This window comes from Anolis sagrei, chromosome 3, assembly GCF_037176765.1.
Source record: "Anolis sagrei isolate rAnoSag1 chromosome 3, rAnoSag1.mat, whole genome shotgun sequence".
Taxonomy (NCBI): domain Eukaryota; kingdom Metazoa; phylum Chordata; class Lepidosauria; order Squamata; family Dactyloidae; genus Anolis; species Anolis sagrei.
Window position 1 is genome coordinate 165526286 of NC_090023.1, and position 15073 is coordinate 165541358.

At 40.4% G+C, this 15073-nt stretch overlaps 1 protein-coding gene across 6 annotated transcripts in view; it reads right to left on the reverse strand.

The window, feature by feature from the left end:
* The window catches only part of RHOBTB1 (Rho related BTB domain containing 1), a 120418-nt gene that overhangs the window by 37069 nt on the left and 68276 nt on the right, over positions 1 to 15073 (reverse strand). Inside the window, exon 2 of one of the 6 annotated variants that reach the window (XM_067465660.1) lies at positions 4904 to 4959. The exons of the other annotated variants lie outside the window; for them this stretch is intronic. The gene's annotated coding sequence lies outside the window, so the exon portion shown is untranslated. The remainder of the gene's footprint in view (positions 1 to 4903; positions 4960 to 15073) is intronic. 6 annotated transcript variants of the gene reach the window in all.

The window sequence follows — 15073 nt, forward strand, 5'->3', positions numbered from 1 at the left end:
GTCTGCCTGTCTTCCCAAGTGATTTGCAGGATTTTCCGGAGACAGTGCTGATGGACTCGTTCCAGGAGTTGCATGTGATGTCTGTAGACAGTCCACGTTTCGCAGGTTTGGGAGGACAATAGCTTTATAGACAAGCACCTTGGTATCCCTACGGATGTCCCAGTCCGCAAACACACTCCGCAAAACACAAATGCTGCACTCACAGAGTTCAGGTGGTATTGTATTTTGGTGTTGATGTTGACTTTGGTGGAGAAGTGGCTGCCAAGGTAGCGGAAATGGTCAACATTTTCTAATGTTACACTATTAAGCTGTATCTCTGGCATTGGAGAGGGGTTGGCTAGTGACTGCTGGAACATCACTTTGGTTTTCTCGATGTTCAGTGACAGGCCGAGCTTCTCGTATGCTTCTGCAAAGGTGTTTAGAGTGGCTTGTAGATCTTCTTCTGAATGCGCACAGATGACATTGTCATCAGCATACTGGAGTTCTATAACAGATGTTGTTGTAACCTTGGTTTTGGCTTTCAGTCTGCTGAGGTTAAACAACTTGCCATCTGTCCGATAGATGATTTCCACTCCGGTGGGAAGCTTCCCATCAACAAGGTGAAGTATCATAGCGATGAAGATGGAGAATAAAGTTGGGGTAATAACACATCCCTGTTTGACACCTGATTCCACCTTAAATGGGTCAGTTTGGGAGCCATTGCTGTCCAAGACTGCTGCTATCATGTCATCACGGAGGAGCTGCAGGATGTTCACAAATTTGTTAGGAATTGTAGAAAGATTTGGGAAACCCAATATGCTCTGCAATCTTGTTTCCTCTTCTACCTTCCCGCGTGTGGCTTGTTTAAAAAAGAAGCCGGATATTTCATTTTGGAAAACCTAAATCTTAAAGGTGAAGATCATTGTCAAATCTAAGATTTTCCAGGAAACAACTTCCTAAGATTGAAATATAAAAAGCGAAATTCATTATGTCAAGTCAGCAGGTACTAAGACATTTGCCTTTGTATAGTAATGTGACAGTAAAATTCATTTATTGGAAGGATAAATGAACTTCATAATACTTTAATGTTGCCAGTTAGACCAGACAGAACCTTTTGATGTGGGAACACTGACTCAGCTGATGACAGCCTATTTAATGTTATTTTATGCTGGGTATAGTATCACATGACCTGGGCCTGTTTGTATTTCTGGTAAGGCAAAGTATTTTGGCACTGATAGAAATTAATTACTGCCAAACCCCAGTGGATTTCAAAATCAAAATTTATAACAAGCTCAATCATATTTGTAACCAGAAACTGCAAACTATGCAATAAATGGCACTGTGCAATCAGGAGAGCAATCTGCTTATTTTGAAACAATTCTGCCTGTACATATGAGTATATGATAGAATACATTTTTTCTTTGGTATGGGGTGGGAGAAATTTAGGTCTTTCTACACTGCCATATAAAATCCAGATTAATTCCTGGCTATGGAAGGAAGCATTCCCAGAGTAATGTTTGAAACCGGCTACAGAACAAAGTTATTGACCACACATACAGACTGAGTTGGACATGATTTTATACTGGCGATTTGGCTTATTTGTAATTTTAACCCTATGGTCCAGCTCTCACATTCGTAGGTTACTACGGGGAATAACATTGCTTTCACTATGCAGATCTTTGTTGCCAGTGTGATGTCTCTACTCTTCACTATTTTATCAAGATTTGTCATTGCTCTCCTCCCAAGAAGTAAGCATGTCCTGATTTCCTGGCTGCAGTCTGCAGTAATCTTTGCACCTAGAAATACGAAGTCTGTCACTGCCTCCACATTTCTATGAGTTTACACTGCCATATAATTCTATTCAAAGCAGATAATCTGGATTTTATATGGCAGTGTAGAAGGAGCTTCCATTACACATGGCACTAGGGAGCCACCGTGGTGTAGTCACTGAACGCTCAGTGCTATACCATGACTATTTATTTAATTTATTTATTTACTTTACTTCTATACCACTATTCTCAGCCCGGAGGCGACTCACAGCGGTTCACAACACACAGGAAACAGCAAAGTTCAATACACCAATATAAAAACAGTTAACAACCTAATCAATACACAGTTAGTACACAAATTACTATAATAACCAATCACTAGCTTCTCATCACTAAAAACATGATCCAGATTTGTCATCCATTGTTCCATTCATAGAATCATAGAATCATAGAATCAAAGAGTTGGAAGAGACCTCATGGACCATCCAGTCCAACCCCCTGCCAAGAAGCAGGAATATTGCATTCAAATCACCCCTGACAGATGGCCATCCAGCCTCTGTTTAAAAGTTTCCAAAGAAGGAGCCTCCACCACACTCCGGGGCAGAGAGTTCCACTGCTGAATGGCTCTCACAGTCAGGAAGTTCTTCCTCATGTTCAGATGGAATCTCCTCTCTTGTAGTTTGAAGCCATTGTTCCGCGTCCTAGTCTCCAGGGAAGCAGAAAACAAGCTTGCTCCCTCCTCCCTGTGGCTTCCTCTCACATATTTATACATGGCTATCATATCCCCTCTCAGCCTTCTCTTCTTCAGGCTAAACATGCCCAGCTCCTTAAGCCGCTCCTCATAGGGCTTGTTCTCCAGACCTTTTATCATTTTAGTCATTCCTATGTCATTACCAGTCATTGCACTAATTATTCGAACGCCTGCTGAAATAACCAGGTCTTTACTTTTTTGCGGAATACCATTAGAGATGGTGCTAATCTAATGTCTGTGGGAAGGGCGTTCCACAGCCGGGGACTATTGACTATGAGTCTGGAGACCAAGCTTTGAAGCTCTGTTCAGCTGCGAAAGACCACTGGGTGACATTGGGAAGTAGTGTTTTTTCAGAAGGAGGTGAAAGTAAAATTCCCCCTGAACAAATCTTGCCAAGAAAACACAATGAAAGGTTGGCTAAAGGTTGCTATAAGTTGGAAATGACTTGAAGACACACAACAACAGATGACAGCAATGGAAGTCATCTGTTTGTTGCCCCTGAACTTCACAACGGTTCCCCTCTGCCACACAATTCCCCCTGATTACTTTTTGATGCCTCCATTCTACTAGAGAATACTCTCATTTTGTCAGTAAGGTTGAAATTCCAGTTCAATGACATCTTCAAACAGAATGGTGAATGGCCACAAACTAATAACAGGTTTTTCATTTGAACATGACCACTTAAAGTCAGGCTCTCAAAGCCAATGGGACTATTTATTACTGCCCCCCCCCCCCATTATATTGATCATAGCAGAACAAAACCATCCTCTACAAATGTGCTTACTCAGGCTCTGCTGTCCTGGTTAAATCTGGCCAGGGTGCCTTAGTCACCTCCAGATTGGATTACTGTAATTCACTCTATGTGGGGCTGCCCTTGGAAACGGTCTGGAAATTTCAATTGGTACAACGGGCGGCAGCCAGGTTACTAACTGGTGTGACTTACAGGGAGCGGTCAACCCCCCTGTTTCAGGAGCTTCATTGGCTGTCGTTCATCGCCTGGTCCCAATTCAAGGTGCAGGTTCCTACCTACAAAGCCCTGACCGGTTTGGGATCTGCCTATCTACGTGACCGCATTTCTGTATACGAACCCACACAATCCCTTCGATCATCCGGAGAGGCCATGCTCGCACTCCCGCCTCCCTCGCAGGCGTGATTAGTGGGGACAAGGGAGAGGGCCTACTCAGTGGTGGCCCCCCGACTCTGGAACTCATTTCCAAAGCATATCAGGCATGTCCCAACATTGGCAGTCTTTAAGAGGAGCCTGAAAACATGGATAATCCAGTGTGCCTTCCCGGAATAAAGGAATAACTCCCAGCAAAATGTCCTTACAAATGCACTTTAACCATTGGGTTGCGTTGGACTGTACCCCTCACTTTTAAAACCCTCACTTTTTAAACCCCTCCTACAAGATATAGCCTATCTTGTCATACCCAGCATTATTTTTTACATTTTAAATAATTACATCTGGCCTGGCAATAAGTTTTTAAATCCTGTGTGTTATTGTTATATGTGATTTATATTATTTTGTATTGCTTTGTATTGTTGTTATTGCTTTTTTTGTTGGGCTTGGCCTCATGTAAGCCACTCCGAGTCCCTTGGGGAGATGGTGGCGAGGTATAAATAAAGTATTATTATTATTATTATTATTATTATTATTATTATTATTATTAAATGCACACAACATTCATGCACATATTTCAGTGCCAGGAAAGAAAAAACAACAACAAACATTTGCACATAAAGCTTGTAAGCAAGGCAATATCTTCACAATATTCAGGTTTTAGTAAAATGTAGCAGCCACCACATGATGATGAAGGAGGCCATAAGTTATCAGCAGGCATAATCAAATGATCTGTAAATGAATGGCAATGGCTGCTTTCAGAAGTCATCATAAACTGTGGTTTATTGTGACAAAAACAAGCTACCAAAAGCATGTCTTGGGCTTATTGTTTCATCCAAATACCCCCAAAATAACAATTAATTTTAAAATATGATATCTTGGAAACAAACCTATTCCGAACTATGGCTTTAGGGAGCTTGAGTTTCACAACATCATAGTTAGGATTAACCATAGTTAAGCATTCAGATGTAAATTAAGCTATAGTTAATGAGAAATGTGATGGAAAGCTTCTAATTTCCTATTTGGAGCTGATCTATTTCCTGTGAGAAGGAGGGAAGGGAGTGTACACAACCTAAGATTCAATACACCTCATTCTTGCCGCAATACACTAGAGTTATTTCAATGTCCAAATACAGTCCATGTATGCATGCTCACAAGAGACAAGACTGCAATGAAAGGAGTGGCCTAGCATATAAAGGGCTAAAATGCTATCCAATGAAGGCAGGGCAAACCATGCACCAGCCTGGGTGGGAACAGAACAGAAAATTCAACTCTATACTTTACCAAGAGTGGTGAGGCTTCTTAAGTACAGGTATAATGTGTGAAACAGTCAAAACGTCCTGAAATACATATACAGATATGTACTTAGAATCTGATAGTGAGGAGCATGCAGAACATTTCAAAAAAAGAGCCTGTAATATTGGATCTTAATAGGATCCAATATGAAACACAGCAGCAACTATCTCTTGGCAGGAAAACGTCAATTTTAGTTTACACTGCCAGAAGTGGACTGTATAACATTTCTTTATTAAACAGAGACAGCTTCACAACTTATGTTTCCCCATAGAGCAGTGGTTCTCAACCTGTGGGTCCCAGGTTTTTGGCCAACAACTCCCAGATATCCCAGCCATCCCAGATATTTACCAGCTTTTAGGATTTCTGGAAGTAGAAGACCAAAACATCTGGAGACCTACAGGTTGAGAACCACCACCCTACAGAGAAGAGCTGAATGCATATTGAAAAGTATACTGCCTTGTTTTGAACTGTGGCAAAGTCTAAAAGTCTCTAAGATGTCACTATTGTCACATACATTGCAAAACGTGGCCTCCATACTACATTTCAAGTGGCACAGAATATTACTTCCACAAAAATTAATCTCCATGCAGTTAAATGTGACGTGTGAAGCAGTACTGACTACAAATATTTATTAGACAATGTATCATCTAATAAGACCTTATTAAATTACAGCCATGAAGGATCAACAAGTTTACATTTCCAGAAATCATTTGGAAATAATGATTTCACCTCCCGCTTCTCCCCATTTTAAATTGAAATTTGAATACAGATGACCAATTTGCTCATATCCATTCTACACTGAGCTTTGTTTATAATATGTTACCATTCTGCCCCCAAGAGCCAAATTCTGTGGTTGCATATACTTCTATTACTGATGAGGTGGCCACTGAAAACAAGATGGTTTTACAATGACTGAATGACTAGAAAACATTGGTTAGCTTTTAAAGTAAATCTGAACCATAGAGGCTTTTACGATAATCCTTCCTTGCTTTTCAAGAGATTTACAAAAGCCTTTGTCATATAATAGCTATGTTGGTCCGGCTGTAAATGCCAAAGAATCAAAAGGTGAGATTCAAAAATATGCAAAACAGTAAGATAACAAGTCTATGTAGGGTTGAGAAAAACCATCTGACAGACTATGAATAATACTATTTTAAAAAACCCACAATATTAATCTTCGAATGATTCAGTAAAAAAAAAAATACTACAGTAAAAAAGAAGATATTACAAAGTACTAACATTGTTTGGTTGATTCCCTACTCCTAAAATGAGCCCAATTCCATTTGTTTTTTTACTTTTAAAAATCCCTCCAACAGGTATGACTATTGTTTTGTATTTAATCTTCCAGTAATCCTGTAAAGTTGTTTTGTACTAAATATAATGGTCTCAAAAGCACCCATTTTTTAAAAATAAATGGTATGCTGTAGCCATATGGCAAGGGTGAGCAATGATGGCTCGTGACTTACGAGTACCATATATTCTGGTGCATAAGACTACTTTTTAACCCAAGAAAATCTTCTCAAATGTCAGGGGTCATCTTATATGCGGGAGTCGTCTTCTACACAGGAGTAGTCTTATACATGGGAGTTGTCTTATATGCTGGAGTAGCCTTATACGCCGGGAGTTGTCTTATAGAGCGGATGCTGAAACTTCCAATCTGGATTGGAGAATCTGTGGTTGCTGCATATTGTGGGGAAGCCCAAAAATGGCAGTCCCTGCCGTATGCAGCAACTATATGAAAGCATTAAGGGCGACGCTGTAAAAGTACGGTAGAAGAAAATCCATTCATTAGGATTCGTGGACTTAATGCGGTCCCGATGGTGAAGTGAAGGGGCCCATCACCGGGAAGGTGAAGAGCGGAGGAAGCTGCAAGCTTCCGGGGCGCCTGGGGTATGGAAAAAAAGAGATAGAGTGGCTCTGGACCCAGGAAAACACAACTCTTTTACCTGTCTGGCCCACCCTTGTATCCTATTACCGTACCTCCTCCTCTGCCTCTCAGATCTCGTTCCTGAAGACTGCAGTGAAGCGGTGCAGATACGCATGTGGGAGATCTGAGAGGCAGAGAAGGAGGTACAGTAACAGGAAAATTACCATATTTAAATCAAATCTGATGCTTTTCAAATTTTTATTTGGTATGCGTTGGAAGAGGGGTAGTCTTATACGGCGAGTATATCCCAAACTCTATACTTTAACTGGAAAAGTTGGGGGTCGTCTTATATGCCCAGTCGTCTTATATGCCGGAATATACGGTAACTTCCAAAAGGCACACCTCTTAATTTTTTTTAATTAAGTTAACTTTTGTTTTACCTTCTGGCAGAAAAGGGGCCCAAAACAATGTTGTCCTCCATTATAAGAAAATATCAAGATGTTTATTATCAAGCCACAAACTGACTGGGGACGGAATCCTTTCTCCAGCTTTCCAAGTACCTTCAGATGACATTGACCAATCACTGGTTTGGAACACAGTTATTTTTTCTCAAAGAGTTGAGTTATTTTTCCCTGACAGTTCATTTTAACAACTCTGTTTTAAAGTGATGACATACAGAGAGAGTATCCCAAGTAATCCATCACTATAGAAGCCTTGTAAATCCTTAAAAAATCAACTACCATTGGAGGGAAGGGATCAAATCACTATGAATTGGATTCAGACTCAAACTGAGGGGGGGGGGGGCATTTGACATTAATGAGGAATCTGCTACTGTCAATGGGTTTAGATATGATTAAGTGTTGATTTGAAAATTAAACAAAGCAAAGAGATAAAAAAGTGGCGCAATCATTTCCAAGACAAAGACACCATCGTTCCTAGCGCAAATCAATCCACTGTCAGCCTGTCCCTTATGAAATAATAGACTTAACTGAAACACCTTGAGCGTTTTAGAGAGCAATATTGACTAGAGTTGTTGTATTATTTATACTAATGTTCCATTCTCTTTTTATTACTGCTTCACATGTTTTCTGTTGCTGGCTGCTTGAAACTTTTATGACTTGGTGATGTAAAATGACAGCAATGACGCAACTGACAACATGGAGCTGATCCAGTGAGTATCTGCTGTACCATAGAAGACATGAATTAATGTATGCCTGGAGCCAACAGCAGATTGTAGACAGAAAGCAGATGAAATGAACTTGCATATGAAAGGAGCAATATTCCTTTAATCATAAGCATTTGACTACTGCATTTTCTCTTGTGCTGTGATGGGTCCCTCCACATATTCCTTGGGGTAGACAAAGCCAGCTGCTCAGCTGAGTTTGAACAGACAGCATTCAGCATTTAGCTCATATTTAACTTGTTAACTGAATTATCATGCCTGAAATGTTCTCTGAGACCCATACATCCATTTTTGTAAAAGTAAATAGAAGGCTGGAAATTGAATTAATATCTAGCAGCTGTACATATTATGTCTAACACATCTCAGTGCACTTCTTACCTGCAGTCAGTTAATTGAACCTTGGTCAAATATATTTCATTATCTCTAGTCTTTAAAAGAACAAATCCTCTTTCCATTTCTTTTCAGAGCAGTAAACCTAGGAATACAAGATCTTGGCGCCTTTCACCAAACCCACAATTTCCATAAAAAACATTTGATGTGAGAAACATTAGAGATATGTCTACTCAAATTATACCAGGAACCAAATAAAATCTCTTGTGTGTTTTTTCTGCAAAGTCCTATAAATGGTTGGTTCCGGGATTGATCACTTAATGAGAAACTCTTTTTGCCAACACTTAGGCCCCTTCTACATTGCCTTATAAAACCCAGATTATCTGCTTTGAATTGAATTATATGGCAGTGTAGACTCATATAATCTAGTTCCAAGCAGATAACGAAATCGGAGTCAGTGCGTGGAGTTTATGGATCAAACCTATGAAAGATCCCTTCTTCTTTGTGGGGTACCCCAAGGTGCAATTCCCTCCCCTCTTGGACTATTGTATGTTGGCCTTCCTATGTCTCCAACCCGAAAGCTCCATATTGTTCAAAATGCTGCAGCCAGGTTACTCACAAAATCGCCTATGAAATGTCATATAACACCAGTGCTGCGGCATCTACACTGGCTTCCAATTGATTATCGTGGTCTTTATAAGATGCTAGTCCTGACCTTTAAAACTTTCTACGGTCAGGGTCCATCCTATCTTAGAGACCGTCTCTTCTTCTTCCATCATCGGAAGTCGCCACGACCTTCCCAATGCGATCTACTCTATATACCGGGTCCTAGAGAGGGGCATTTGGAAAGTACCAGGCGTAGGGCTTTCTCTATTTCTGCCCCTGCCTTATGGAATTCCTTGCCTCCCCATATGAGAGCTATGCGCGACTTAGGGCCTTTTACTCTAGCACTTAAGACCTGGCTTTTTACTAGAGCATTTGATCTATGTTAATTTATTAATATCTGTTTATATGTATTTTATTCTGTACAATTTTGCTATGTAAATCGCCTAAAGCATCTCGGATGGAGGGCGATTAATAAGTAATTAAATATGATGATGATGATGATCTGATTTGATAATCTGAATAATATAGCAGTGTAGATCCAGCCTCATATAATCCAGTTCAACGCAGATAATGTGGATTTTCTTTGATGGTAGTGTAGAAGGGGCACAAGAGAGGAGTCGAAGCAAAGATGAATCTTCTGCAACACTGGTCCCTCCTACCCTGCCATAAACCAGTTCAAAGCAGATAATCTTGATCTTATATGGCAGAGTAGTAGGGGCCTTAGCTGTAATGTTGTGCTTTTCTGTGTTTTCATTTAAGTACTTTGGTTTAATCTAAACCACCACCACATCCACTTAAATTTTCAAGTTCAACAAAACCCCAGGAACATGCTACATATTTTTTTTATTTATTTATTATTTATTTCACAGTTTTGTATACCGAGCTTCTCAACCTCGTTGAGGGACTCAGCCCAGTTTACAGCCATAAAAACATATACATTCATTAAAATATCATATATCACAATTACAAAAACTTTAAAATAACACTATGTCTAAAACTACTGTGGTCAGTCGTTCTATTAAGATGGATCTACATCAACTTCCATCCAGGGTCCTATGGTGTTCTCTCATTCCTCGAAGGCCTGACTCCACAGCCACGTCTTCACCCGTTTCCTAAATGTTAGGATGGATGGGGCGGTTCTGGCCTCCAGAGGGAGAGAGTTCCAGAGTCGCGGGGCCACCACCGAGAAGGCCCTGTCCCTCGTCCCCACCAGGCGCGCTTGCGAGGCCGGTGGGACTGAGAGCAGGGCCTCTCCAGATGATCTTAGTAATCTTGATGGTTCGTAGGGGAGAATACGTTCGGAGAATACGTATTTTACATGTCCAGTTTGACCCAAATGGCTCAGGTCATATGAGCCATATCTTCTGAATTTTGATGAATAACATAAAAACTTGCCCATAAGGTTGCCTTATGTGTTGGGATGATGTGAAGTTTATTTAGGATTGCGATGATGGCAAAACATTAAGCTTGATTTCTGTAGTTTTGTTTACAAGTGCCTTCCTCATATTCTTGTGGCTGCAAAAGGCAGCATTTCAGGAAGAAACACAACCTTGTTTGCCTATTGTTCTTTGGGTCTAGGAAATATTTCTAGTTCACCCAGTGGCTGGGAGCTGCTAGATCTACCTGTATCCAACCATGTTTTGTGTATAACGAACTTTGTAAGAATGCTGTATTATTTGATTAAACAAACTAAGACTTTGAACTCTCCATGCCTCACTGCCTTCATGTCATCTTTCTTTCTTTTCTTTCATTCAAGAATTTAAAGAGCTGTTTCTAATCAGTAAAAATGATAGGTTACTAAGACTTTATGGGGCGGGCATCAAGAAAACACTCTTTGTACTGTTATAAACTAGTTTGGTATTTTTTGTTTTTCATGTACTTGAAGCACTTAAATATTAACTTTTTGCAATGTTTTATAACCAAAATTATAACCATCTGTGCATTTACAGAGGGAGTTTAGCTTTGCTAAAATACATTAACTTGATTGGTGGATTAAGTGACATTCCACTGCATTCAATTTAAAAGGGTTGTTTTGATGCCCTTTATAGCTTTGGCAGCATATTTGCACCATTTTGTTAATGGAGCATAAAGAGTGTCTTTGATCTGCTCTTTGTAGTGAGGCAAAAGGCAGAAGGAAATTGTCTCAACGCTCAGTTCAGCATCCTGCTTGTTTTGAACAATCATTATGAGATTGTTTCATCAATATTATTTTTCTATAGTGTTAAGGGTAGTGATATGTTGAATATCACTTAGTCACAAGCAGGAACGTCAAGAAATATAAGTCAACTTATGGTATGTATATACTTTTTATATTTCTTCATAAACAAGAAATAAGAGAACAAGAAACTGCATTTTAAAAATCTCAAGCAGAAAATTCAAATGCATCCAAAGGATTACTAACAGAGTGCTCACCTTTTAATCTGGTGAAAGAAGTTCAATGTGAAGTCAAGGAGAGATTCACCCTCTTTAAGAATAAACCCAAAATCAAAATGACTGAAAGAATCAGAATTATAGAATCATAGAGTTGGAAGAAACCTCGTGCGCCATCCAATTCAACCCCCTGGCAAGAAGCAGGAAAATCGCATTCAAGTAGAGAGAAGTCCTAAATGCTTTTCTGATGACTCTGAAGGTCCCTGTAAGACCACAAAAAACCTGCATACTTCTCCAGAGCTGGAGAAGAGAGTGGTCTTCTTTCATTATATCTTGCAATTTCATGACACTCAGAACAAGAATTCTCTCTGGTTTCTGAATATTTCCAAAGTTCAGCATCATTAAAAATAATAAGAGGGTAGGAATGGGGAAGAAATGCAAAGGTACTCAAATGCAAAGTTTCTAAAGCAAAATGGCTATACTGCAGTACCGTCATCAAAATTTTCAGAAAAATTCTAACTGACCCAAAGAATAAAATAAAAACATCCACAAATTACCGACTGAAGACCGATAGGTCGCAGGTTCAAATCCGGGGAGAGGCGGATGAGCTCCCTCTATCAGCTCCAGCTCCTCATGCGGGGACATGAGAGAAGCCTCCCACAAGGATGATAAAAACATCAAATCATCCAGGCGTCCCCTGGGCAACCTTTTTGCAGATGGCCAATTCTCTCACATCAGAAGCAACTTGCAGTTTCTCAAGTCGCTCCTGACATGGCAACCCCCCCCCCAAAAAAAACCCTACCAACCCCAGAAATCCCTTCATTCTGAGGACCAAGATTTATTGGAAGTTCCCAGTTTAAAGACCTTGTGTCTAACAGCAACCAGACGCAGAGCCTTTACAGCAGTGGCACCATTACTCTGGAACACTCTGCTACCTGAAGTCCGTGCCTTGCAGGACTTATCAGCGTTCTGCAGGGCATGTAAGACATATTTGTTTCGACAGGCTTTTGATCTTTGATATTGCTGGTTTTTAAAATTGTTTTAGATTTTAGTCTGTTCTTGTAAGCCGCTCCGAGCCCTAGGGGAGTGGCGGCATATAAGTTTGAATAATAAATAAATAAATAAATAAATAAAAGTAGACACAGAAATGCACATATTGCCAAAAGCAACTTGCAGTTTCTCAAGCCACTTCTTACACAAAAAAGTGTCTTATTCTATCTATAGATACCACAAACCTATTAAGTGCAATGACAGATTAATATTTCCTGAGAAGGGAAGCACTGTGTCCTATGAACCCTACAATAAATATTACCTGAAGATATCAGCAACTCATATATATTTTTGATTAATAAGTATTGGTTGTCAGAATCTTTCTCTCAGACTCCAAACATGAAACCGTGGCTGGACAGCATTGTAATGACTAAATCATGAATTGATATTGAATATTTAATTACAACATTTTTGCAGGTCCGCAGCTTGGGTGTCTTCCTGGACTCATCGCTAACGCTTGAAGCCCAGGTGTCGGCGGTGGCTAGGAGGGCCTTCACACAATTAAGACTCGTGCACCAGCTGCGATCGTACCTCATGAAGTCCGATTTGGCCAGGGTGGTCCGTGCCTTAGTCACCTCCAGATTGGATTACTGTAATGTACTCTATGTGGGGCTGCCCTTGAAGACGGCGCGGAAATTTCAATTGGTACAATGGGCAGCAGCCAGGCTACTAACTGGAGCGACTTACAGGGAGCGGTCAACCCCCCCCCCCCCCCCCCGTTTAAGGAGCTCTATTGGCTGCCATTTATTTTCCGGTCCCAATTCAAGGTGCAGGTTCTTACCTACAAAGCCCTGAATGGTTTGGGACTCGCCTACCTGTGTGACCGCATTTCTGTGTAAGAACCCACGCGATCTCTTCGATCATCTGGAGAGGCCCTGCTCTCACTCCCGCCACCTTCGCAGGTGCGATTGGTGGGGACGAGGGAGAGGGCCTTCTCTGTGGTGGCCCCCCGACTCTGGAACTCACTTCCTAAAGATATCAGGCAAGCCCCCACATTGGCACTCTTTAGGAGGAGCCTGAAAACGTGGCTGTTTCATTGTGCCTTCCCCAAATAAGGAAATAATCCCCAGCAAAATGTCCTCAGAAGCACTTTAACTACTTGTTGGGTTGCTCTCCCTTCATTTCTTTTAAAACCCTCCTATCAGATACATTCTTCCTCTGTTCATGGCCAGCATTTATTTTTTAAATTTTAAATTATCACATTTGGCCCGGCCATAGGTTTTAAATCCTTGTGTGTTATTGTTTACATGTGAGTTATTTTAATTGTATTGTTTTTGCTTATTGTTTTTTGTTTTATTGATATGGTGTCGGGCTTGGCCTCATGTAAGCCGAGTCCTCTTGGGGAGATGGTGGCGGGGTATAAATAAAGTATTATTATTATTATTATTATTATTATTGGTTACTGATTGGAGAATACAAAACAGTCAACAAATCACATAACAACACCAAGCAACCTGATGTTCTGAATCCCCCAAAATGAAAGAAGGGAACGGGGTGTATGTACCTTTGATATGTACACCGGGATTGTGGGTGCACCGGGATTGTGGCGCAGCTGGTTGAGTGTCAGCTGCATTAAGATCACTCTGACCAAAAGGTCATGAGTTCGAAGTCAGTCCGGGTTGGAGTGGGTTTCCAACCAATTGTGTGTAGCCTGTTGTCGACCTTTGCAACCCGAAAGACAGTTGCATCTGTCAAGTAGGAAAATAAGGTACCACCTTAAAGTGTGGGGAGGTGAAATTAACTGATTTATGAGGCCATAAAGAAGACTCCAGCAAAGCATTCCAGCAGGGAAGCATGCGGGGAATGCGGAAAGTGTTTCATTAGCGTCGCAGATGGACGATGAAAGCGAAAGCTCCCCTGGCAGCCAGAAAAAGGTAAATAGCCTCTGTGTATGTCTGTATATGTTTGTATCTCATTGAATGTTTGCCATATATGTGTACACTGTAATCCACCCTGAGTCCCCTGTGGGGTGAGAAGGGCAGAATATAAAAGCTGTAAATAAATAAATAAATACATGCATGAATGTGTAAGAAGAGCGTTTGTATGGAATTGGGAGAAGAGGTATCACTTTTATAAATTTAAAAAATGCACTCAGTGTTATTCAATACATTTAGTCCATAATATTACAAACCCATAATCACAAATTTAGAGTAAAATTCCATTTAACCCAGAATATCCCCCAAAAGAATAGGAAAGTCCCATTACCTATGATAAAGGTAAACATGGCTGTTACAGAGTAGCTACTGTGATCCCCATAACAGTAACAAAAATGCAATATGTGGTCACGTTTTTGTTATGATCCCATATATAGTACAGCTCACTGAGGCTTCATTTTGAAGCAGAAAATGGGTAATGGTGTGTTTGTGGCTTCTAAATCTTATCCTTTATACTGTTTTTCTATCTAATGTCTCCCACCCTGGCTTTTGCTTCCAGTGGGGAAAAGTTAGAGATATGGCTGATTTTCTAAATACACATTTGCAACCATGAAAAACACTTGATAAAAGTCAAATGTGTTAACGACATTTTTGATCACCAGTTCGGAGAAAAGACATGCTCTGAGAAGTTTATTCTCCAAGCCTCACAATACTATTTCCAACTTTACTTGTGTAATTATTCTCCAACAAATAATGCATCATTTTTGTAAAACAAGTATCAAAGTATGTTGTTATCCCACCCTTTTATCTCTGCGAATTCTGGAACATGCCTGATTTTGCCTGTCTAATCTCCACTAATCTGCTCAGTGACAGGGTGT